We start from the raw sequence: 10,856 nt of genomic DNA on the forward strand, positions 1-10,856 counted from the left end.
AGCCCTTTGTCAGATGGATAGATTGCAAAAATTTTCTCCCATCTGTAGGTTGCCTGTGCACTCTGATGATAGTTTCTTTTGCTGTGCAGAAGCTCTTTAGTTTAATTAGATCCCATTTGTCTATTTTGGCTTTTGTTGCCGTTGCTTTTGGTGTTTTAGTCATGAAGTCTTTGCCCATGCCTATGTCCTGAATGGTATTGCCTAGGTTTTATTCTAGGGTTTTTATGGTTTTAGGTCTAACATTTAAGTCTTTAATCCATCTTGAGTTAATTTTTGTATAGAGTGTAAGGAATGGATCCCAGTTTCAGCTTGCTGCATATGGCTAGCCAGTTTTCCCAAAACCATTTATTTAATAGGGAATCCTTTCCCCCATTGCTTGTTTCTGGCAGCTTTGTCAAAAATCAGATGGTTTGTAGATATTTGACATTATTTCTGAGGCCTCTGTTCTGTTCCATTGGTCTGTATCTCTGTTTTGGTAGCAGTATCATGCTGTTTTGGTTACTGTAGCCTTGTAGTAGAGTTTGAAGTCAGGTAGCATAATGCCTCCAGCTTTGTTCTTTTTGCTTAGGATTGTCTTGGCTATGCGGACTCTTTTTTGATTCCATATGAAATTTAAAGTAGTTTTTTCCAGTTCTGTGAAGAAAGTCAATGGTAGCTTGATGGGAATAGCATTGAATCTAGAAATTACTTTGGGCAGTATGCCCATTTCCATGATATTGATTCTTCCTATCCATGAGCATGGGATGTTTTTCCATTTGTTTGTGTCCTCTCTTATATCCTTGAGCAGTAATTTGTAGTTCTCCTTGAAGAGGTCCTTCACATCCCTTGTAAGTTGTATTCCTAGGTATTTTATTCTTTTTGCAGCAATAGTGAATTGGAGTTCACTCATGATTTGTCTCTCTGTTTGTCTGTATTGGTGTATAGGAATGCTTGTGATTTTTACAAATTAATATTGTATCCTGAGACTGCTGAATTTGGTTATCAGCTTAAGGAGATTTTGGGCTGAGATGATGGGGTTTTCTAAATATACAATCATGTCATCTGCAAACAGAGACAATTTGACTTCCTCTCTTCCTACTTGAATACCCTTGATTTCTTTCTCTTGCCTGGTTACCCTGGCCAGAACTTCCAATACTCTGTTGAATAGGAGTGGTGAGAGGGCATCCTTGTCTTGTGCCAGTTTTCAAAGGGAATGCTTCCAGTTTTTGCCAATTCAGTATGATATTGGCTGTAGGTTTGTCATAAATAGCTCTTATTGTTTTGAGATATGTTCCATTGATACCTAGTTTATTGAGAGTTTTTAGAATGAAAGGCTGTTGAATACCTTTTCTGTCTATTGAGATAATCTTGTGGTTTTTGTCATTGGTTCTGTTTATGTGATGGATTACACTGATTGATTTGTGTATGTTGAACCAGGCTTGCATCCCAAGGATGAAGCCAACTTGATCATAGTGGATAAGCTTTTCGATGTGCTGCTGGATTTGGTTTGCCAGTGTTTTATTGAGGATTATCACATCGAAGTTCATCAGGGATATTGGTCTAAAATTCTTTTTTTGTTGTGTCTCTGCCAGGTTTTGGTATCAGGGTGATGCTGGCCTCATAAAATGAGTTAGGGAGGACTCCCTCTTTTTCTTCTGATTGGAATACTTTCAGAAGGAATGGTACCAGCTCCTCTTTGTACCTCTGGTAGAATTCAGCTGTGAATCCATCTGGTCCTGGAATTTTTTGGTTGGTTAGGCTATTACTCCCTCAATTTCAGAATTTGTGATTGGTCTACTCAGGGATTCGACTTCTTCCTGGTTTAGTCTTGGGAGGGTGTATGTGTCCAAGAATTTATCCATTTCTTCTAGATTTTCTAGTATATTTGTGTAGAGGTATTTATATTATTCTCTGATGGTAGTTTGTATTTCTGTGGGATCGGTGGTGATATTCCCCTTTATCATTTTGTATATCGTCTATGTTATTCTTCTCTCTTGTCTTCTTTATTAGTCTTGCTAGCAGTCTATTTTGTTGATTTTGTCAAAAAACCAGCTCCTGGATTCATTGACTTTTTGAAGGGTTTTTCCTGTCTCTATCTCCTTTAGTTCTGCTCTGATCTTAGTTATTTCTTGTCTTCTGCTAGCTTTTGAATTTGTTTGCTCTTGCTACTCTAGTTCTTTTAATTGTGATGTTAGGGTGTTGATTTTAGATCTTTCCTGCTTTCTCTTGTGGGCACTTAGTGCTATAAATTTCCCTCTACACATGCCTTAAATGTGTACCAGAGATTCTGGTACGTTGTGTCTTTGTTCTCATTGGTTTCAAAGAACATCTTTATTTCTGCCTTCATTTTGTTATTTATCCAGTAGTCATTCAGGAGCAGGCTGTTCAGTTTCCATGTAGTTGTGTGGTTTTGAGTGAGTTTCTTAATTCTGAGTTCTAGTTTGATTGTACTGTGGTCTGAGAGACAGTTTGTTATGATTTCCTTCTTTTGCATTTGCTGAGGAGTGTTTTACTTCCAACTATGTGGTCAATTTTAGAATAAGTGCAATGTGGTGCTGAGAAGAATGTATATTCTGTTGATTTGGGGTAGAGAGTTCTGTAGATGTCTATTAGGTCCACTTGGTCCAGAGCTGAATTCAAGTTATGGACATGCTTGTTAATTTTTTGTCTCGTTGATCTCTCTAGTGTTGACAGTGGGGTGTTAAAGTCTTTCACTGTTATTGTGTGGGAGTCTAAGTCTCTTTGTAGGTCTCTAAGCACTTGCTTTATGAATCTGGGCCCTTCTGTATATATATTTAGGATATTAGCTCTTCTTTTTGCATTGATCCCTTTACCATTATGTAATGGCCTTCTTTGTCTCTTTTGATCTTTGTTGGTTTAAAGTCTGTTTTATCAGAGACTAGGATTGCAACCCCTGCTTTTTGTGCTTTCCATTTGCTTGGTAGCTCTTCCTCCATCCCTTTATTTTGAGCCTATGTGTGTCTCTGCACATGAGATGGTTTTCCTGAATACAGCACACTGATGGGTCTTGACTCTATCCAATTTGCCAGTCTGTGTCTTTTAATTGGGGTATTTAGTCTGTTTACATTTACGGTTAATATTGTTATGTGTGAATTTGATCCTGTCATTATGATGCTAGCTGGTTATTTTGCCCGTTAGTTGATGCAGTTTCTTCATAGCCTCGATGGTCTTTACAATTTTGGTGTGTTTTTGAAGTGGCTGGTACTGGTTCTTCCTTTCCATGCTTAGTGCTTCCTTCAGGAGCTCTTGTGAGGCAGGCCTGGTGGTGACAAAATCTCTCAGCATTTCCTTGTCTGTAAAGGATTTTATTTCTCTTTCACTTATGAAGCTTAGTTTGGCTGGATATGAAATTCTGGGTTGAATATTCTTTTAAGAATGTTGCATATTGGCCCCCACTCTCTCCTGGCTTGTAGGGTTTCTGCTGAGAGATCTGCTGTTATTCTCATGGGCCTCCCTTTGGGGGTAACCCAACCTTTCTCTCTGGCTGCCCTTAATATTTTTTTCCTTCATTTCAACCTTGGTGAATCTGACAATTATGTGTCTTGGGGCTGCTCTTCTCGAGGAATGTCTTTGTGGTGTTCTCTGTATTTCCTGAATTTGAATGTTGACCTGCCTTGTTAGGTTGGGGATCTTCTCCTGGATAATATACTGAAGAGTGTTTTCCAACTTGGTTCCATTCTCCCCATCACTTTCAGGTACACCAATCAAACATATATTTGGCTATTTCACATAGTCCCATATTTCTTGGAGGCTTTGTTCATTTCTTTTCACTTTTTTCTCTAATCATGTCTTCTTGCTTTATTTCACTGAGTTGATCTTCAATGTCTGATATCCTTTCTTCCACTTGATCGATTTGGCTATTGATACTTGTGTATGCTTCACGAAGTTCTCTTGCAGTGCTTTTCAGCTCCATCAGGTCATTTATGTTCTTCTCTAAACTGGTTATTCTAGTTAGCAGTTCATCTGACCTTTTTTCAAGGTTCTTAACTTCCTTGCATTGGGTTAGAACATGTTCCTTTAGCTCTGAGGAGTTTATTTCCCAGTTTCTGAAGCCTACTTCTGTGAATTCATCAAACTCCTTCTCCATCCAATTTTGTTCCCTTGCTGGCAAGGAGTTCTGATCCTTTGGAGGAGAAAAGGCATTCTGGTTTTTGGAGTTTTCAGCCTTTTTGCACTGGTTTCTCCCCATCTTTGTGGATTTATCTACCTTTAGTCTTTGATGCTGGTGACCTTTGGATGGGGTCTCTGAATGGACGTCCTTTTTGTTGATGTTGCTACTATTCCTTTCTGTTTGTTAGTTTTCCTTCTAACAGTCAGGCCTCTCTTCTGCAGATCTGCTGGTGTTTGCTGGAGTTCTACTCCAGACCCTGTTTCCCTGGGTATCACCAGCAGAGGCTTCAGAACAGCAAATATTGCTGCCTGTTTCTTCCTCTGGAGGCTTCATCCCAGAGGGGCACCTGCCAGATGCCAGCAAGAGCTCTCCTGTATGAGGTGTCTGTCGGTCCCTCTGGGAGGTGTCTCCCAGTCAGGATACACGGGGGTCAGGGATCCAGTTGAGGAGGCAGCCTGTCCCTTATAAGAGCTCAAATACTGTGCTGGGAGATCCACTGCTCTCTTAAGAGCTGTCAGGCAGAGATGTTTAAGTCTGCTGAAGCTGCGCACACAGCACCCCTTCCTCCAGATGCTTTGTCCCAGGGAGATGAGGGTTTTATCTGTAAGCCCCTGACTGGGGCTGCTGCTTTTTCAGAGATGCCCTGCCTAAAGAGGCAGTCTGGCTGCAGCAGCCTTGCTCAGCTTTGGTGGGCTCCACCCAGTTTGAACTTCCCAGATGATTTGTTTACACTATGAGGGGAAAACTGCCTCCTCAAGCATCAGCAATGGCGACGACGACCCTCCCTGCACCAAGCTGGAGAGTCCCAAGTGGACTCCAGATTGCTGTCTAGCAGCAAGAATTTCAAGCCAGTGGATCTTAGCTTGCTAGGCTCTGTGAGGGTGGGACCCGCCAAGCCAGGCACTGGAGGGAGTCTCCTGGTCTGCTGGTTTTGAAGACCATGGAAAAAGTGCAGTATCTGGGCCAGAGTGTACTGTTTCTCCCAGTACAGTCTCTCATGGCTTCCCTTGGCTAGGAACGGGAAATCCCCCAACCCCTTGTGCCTCCGGGTTGAGACAGTGCCCCACCCTGCTTCGGCTCACCCTCCCTGGGCTGCACCCACTGTCTAACCAGTCCCAATGAGGTGAACTGAGTACCTCAGTTGGAAAAGCAGAAATCACCCGCCTTTTGCGTCAATCTCGCTGGGAGCTGCCCTGGCATATACATTTTGTTTATTGTCCCAATCATTCTTGCCAGTGCATTAGCAGTGTTTTAGTCTTTTCAAAGGACCATCTTTTCACTTATCCCTATTACTTTCCATTCTATTAATTTCTTTTATCATTTCCTTTTTATTGTAGTTGTGTAGAATACACTGTCCTTTTTCTAATGTCTTGATAAGTTGTTAGGATGCAGTCTGGAAAACAGAAACCACACAAATACTTAAAACAGATGGCTTTTAACAAATAGCATTCTTTAATTCCTATTCTCAGCCTCAGATAACCACTAATGCCTTTTATCACTATAATTTAGATTTATCATGGCTTGAATTTTATGTAAATAACATCATATAATATATACTCTCTTATAACTGGCTTTTTCACTCAGTAAAATGTTCTCCAGATTATCTCCAGAATATCTAAGATACTCCATGTTATCCGTAGTTCTTTCTTATTACTAAGTAGTATTCCATCATATAGATATACCATAATTGTTTTGAGTTGTTTGCAGGTTTTGGTTATTAGGATCATCTTGATTTGTTTTCTGTTGCGAATAACAGAATACCTGAAACTGGGTACTTTATAAAGAAAATATATTTATTTCTTACAGTTATGGAGGCTGAGAAGTCCAAAGTCAAGGGGCCACATCTGATGAGGGCCTTCTTGCTGGTGGGGACTCTGCAGAGTCCCAAGTTGACCCAGGGCATCACATGGCAAGGGGACTGACCATACTAATATGCTAGCTCAAGTCTCTATTCCTTTTCTTATAAAGCCATCAGTCCCACTCCAGTGATAATCCATGCAGGAGATTAGGTCATTTATGAGGGCAGAGTCCTCGTGACCCAGTTACCTCTTAAAGCCACCCCCCTCCCCCGATAGTGCCACATTAGGGATTAAGTTTCATCATGAATTTTCAACATGAATTTTGAAGGAGACAAAAATTCATACCATAGCAAGGATAAAGAGTCTATGAATTATGTAAGTTTTTGTGTAGATATATATTATTTTTCTCAAACAGGTGTGGAAATTCTGAGTTATATGGAAATTATATTGAGATATTAAATGCAATTCTTAAGTCCCTTAATAGCTTAGCAGGATACTTTTCAGTATTAGGCACTTTTTTCACTGTAACTTCATTGATATATTTGTGGGTTGTTAGGTGATGCTACACTTAAATTCTAGCCCTGAATTCATGGTAGTAAACGTTTAAGTGTTAGCAGTATTGTAATTACTTTATGTCATTTAATTTTTTATGATAACCCAAAAGAGTCTGTACTCTCAATTTTTAGATGAGGTATAAACTATAAACTGAGGCAAGATCACATTAATTAACTTACCCAAAGACACAAGCCTAATAAGTTGCAGAGCTAGGGAACTAAGTTGTCTTCTCAAGTCTATGTCTCTGTTACCATAAATATAGAATTAAAGGGTAAATATGTACCTAAAAGTTGAAACAAAGAAAAAAGATGCACGTGGATTTAGCAGAAACTGCAATATTTATTGAAATGAAGTAGATTCTGGATGTCTAATTTCGTTCAATATATGCAAATTACAGATTAAAGTATAGAAATTAGGCTAGACAATCAGTTTAGGTATATTTTAAAACTCTCATTAATTTTGTCTATCTTGTGAAACTCTGATAGCTTTACCCAGTTTAAGAACTATTTATTTCAGAAGTCAGAACTCAAACTATTTATCTATAACATATACATACTGTATTAGTCCGTTTTCACACTGCCAGTAAAGACATACCTGAGACTGGGCAATTTACAAAAGAAAGAGGTTTAGTTGGACTTACAGTTCCACGAGGCTGGGGAAGCTTCACAATCATGGCAGAAGGCAAGGGGGAGCAAGTCACATCTTACATGGATGGCAGCAGGCAGAGAGGAGCACTTGTGCGGGAAGCTCCCTCTTTTTATAACCATCAAATCTTGTGAGACTTATTCACTATTTTGAGAACAGCATGGGAAAGACATGCCCCCATGATTCAATTACCTTTCATCAGGTCCCTCCCACAACATGTGGGAATTCAAAATGGAGTTTGGGTGGGGACACAGCCAAACCATATCACACACCAAATATTGTTTATGTATTATCTTGGTATTAGAATAGTTTTTGTAAACACTAATAGTATATAACTGATTACATAATTAAAATGATACATGCCAGTCTTGGTCTGTTTTTGGTGCAATGGCAAAATACCATAGACTAGGTAATTTATAAGTAATAGAAATTTGTTTGTTCTAGTTTTGGAGGCCTGGGAAGTCCAAGATAATGGTGCCAGTACATTTGACATCTGATAAGGGCTATTCTATAGATGGCCTTTTGTTGAGGCGTTCTCACATGGTGGAAAAGACAGAAGGCATAAACACTGTGTTCACACAGGACAGAAGAAATGGAAGGGCCAGGAAGCTGCAGCCTCCATGGTAAGGACACTAATCCCATTTATGAAGGCAGAGCCCTCATAACTACTTCCCCAAATGGTCTACCTCTTAATACCACCACGATGGGAATTAAGTTTCAATATAAAAATTCAGAAGAGCACAAACACTCAAACCATAGCAATGTCATATTTTTGGGTTTTCTTCTACTTTTTGCAGTGGCTGTTTATTTGAGTTTCTGTACAATTTCTTCTACCAGTTGTACAAAACAAATGCCTATATAGCTGTCATATCGTCACTTTATTTCTCAGCTGTTGACAAGGAATGAATGAAAAATCTACAGTGTTACCGTATTAATCATGATGATAGGAAAAGTTCAATTAATGTCTCTTTCAAAGAAGAAAAGTAACAGTTGTTTAGTATCAATTTTTTGACTATGTGAATCTCTTTTTTTAAGAAATTATTTTAAAACTTGCTAGTAAAAGAGGCTTTAAAATAACAGTTTATGTTCTGAAATATAGAAACTACATTACAATCTCTGTATGTAAACAGAATGTATGTTTGTTGGGTGCAATGCTTTTCAGTTTATCACAGCTCCTATTGATATAGAATATTGCCATTGAGATATCTAAAGAGGATAGTAAATAAGAATTTCCTGAGAAAAAATAGTATCTTTATTAGATAAGTGAAAACAGTTTAATCTATTACTGAGAGACCTATAAGACAAACATTTGAGAGAAGAAAAGTCACACTTTGTACATGCCGCCTGAAAAGGATTGCTTATAGGAAGCAAAGGGGCCATGTGCGTTGTAAGATAGAAAGACAGGAATTTGAAGTAAACAAACATAAAATATCTGCTCACATACTTAGTACTTGTAATACATATTACAAATATTTTTCTATTTGCCCAAGAAGAACATTCCCTTGTATGAGCCATCTCTGATTTTATAAACTGTAGAAGAAAAATCATGAAAACAATAGCCAGTTTGGTTAAAAAACATACAACATTCAAGGTTTTAGAACTGATACTTAGTTATTACACACTGCACAAATTCTCAAAACTATTAACTGCCTTAAAAATAAACTCTTTCTTTCATATCGATTATAAAAAGGCACATTCACCACTCACAGAAACGCTGATTTCGGATTGCAAGAAACCCATGCAAAATCTATATGGAATGCCATTTACAGAGTGTCAAAAAAGTGAAATGTGGCTTATGAGCCCTTCCCAGTGGTTTGCGTCATGCTCATTTCTAACTCTGCTTTTATGGCAGCTACTGTTCAGGAAAAAATCCCATCCATTCCATGTAAATCTGGCTGTTCCCTGCTCTAGTACCAGTGTTAGGAAACTCAATTTAAATCAAGTCTAATCACTTCTGCCAGCTGCAGTGCACTTCCCAGTACTCTTCACCCACCTGTACATTCTAGCATGACTTTGTTTCTTGCATCTCTCAGCCTTACTCCAATTCAACCACGCTCTAATTGGCTGGCTGGGGATTCCACCGTCACTCAAGCTAAACCCCAGGCTCATTGAGAGAACTGGAAGCTGAGTTTGCAGTTTGAGTTTGGCTCCCAGGGTACATATTTCCTGGCCTTTCTATTTTTTCAAGCTCCTGTAAGTAGCCAGAGAGAAAGTTAAAACAATGCATGAAACTGTACCTTAAAATACAGCAGCTTTTTCTTTTCTGACAGGTTTAACTGTTTAGTTCCATGCTGGTGGTCAAGAAGGGAACTGAAGGCTTGTCTTCACATTTTGCTGTGAAAAAAAATGAATCATGACATCATTCCATGGCCCTTTTCAACAACCACTGGTTTACCACTTTTTAAAATGATCTCTTGTGACCTAAACATTATTTGGTTTCTGAGAGGAAAGTTAGCAATACTTTTCTGTAAGTACCAATTCAGACAATTTAAGATTTAGTTTTCTGCTTCTAAATTAGAGCTGTTAGCCTCAAATCATTTAAATGTTTTAAATTCACAAAATGCAAAATATTTCTGGATTGTTACTAATGTCCAAGATACTAGATAATATAAGAGACAAATTGTATCTCAGTTATGCTGTGCAAACATTAGGGGAGATATTATTAGCTCTGTGTCACTGAGTTTTAATTTCACTGACAATGAACAAAGGACCAGCTGGTGGAATCTCTTACTGTGTGATAAGTGTTAGGGGGGTTACAAAGAAACCTGACACAAAGTCCTTGCCTTCAAGTAGTTTCCATCTTTTGAAGGAGATATTTAAATAGAAAATGCCCAGTTACATATAAATTAAGGACCAAATTTGAAACACAAGCCAAAATTAATAAAGTACTCTGAGAAGGTGAGAGATGACTAAGGTAGGTATTTGTCTCAGTTATCACTCTTGACTAGCCATTTTCTCCTCTGCTTCTCTGGTCAAAGGCAGAGCAGCAGCAGCAGTAAACCCAATAACTGGTTAACCTCAGCCCTCAAATAATTCTAAGTGGCTTTGTGTCATTCAGCAGAAACGCACAGTATGGCCATTGCACAATCAATTTCCATGAGTCAATTGCAAATCTGACTTATATCAAAACTACAAATTTGCCAAACTGACTTAAGCAATGAAAAACAACCTTTTTACCCTAGATTTAAATTCACGTGAAGAAGTACCAGACTAGAGTTGACTCCTAGGGAACCGAAGTGAGCTTTTCTTTTTCTTTCTTCACAGTTTTTTTTTTTTTCTATTAGTTTATGTCTGTTTGTTTTTTGATCACATAGCCTTAATATAACACAATCTTTTTAAAATGGCTTGTTTTCATTTCCTAGCATAAAATTTCCCTATGCCCACTTTTTATTTCCAATCTTGGTCAATTAAATATTTTAGTATATATTTTCCAGTTGTTGCTTATTTTCTCCCTTTTCACAATTATCTTATTTAACTTTATCGTATGCTTGACCCATTTTGTTTCTACTAGACAAAATGTAAGCAAATCTCCTCAATAAAAGAAATGTTTGTTGTTGCTCCATTAAAAGCAACATTAAATAGAACATAAACCTTACTTATAATGGTCTCACTTCTGAGGAGCTGTCATGTCATTGAGTTGGCTTTTATTAACTCTGGGAATTCAAATGGCTTATCCCTTTAAAATGGAACATCCAAACAAACAGTAGATACAGAGTACCTACCCTGCTCGTATGCTCACACAAATC

This window comes from Trachypithecus francoisi, unplaced genomic scaffold (assembly GCF_009764315.1).
Source record: "Trachypithecus francoisi isolate TF-2019V2 unplaced genomic scaffold, Tfra_2.0 Lachesis_group6, whole genome shotgun sequence".
In the NCBI taxonomy this organism is placed as follows: Eukaryota; Metazoa; Chordata; class Mammalia; order Primates; family Cercopithecidae; genus Trachypithecus; species Trachypithecus francoisi.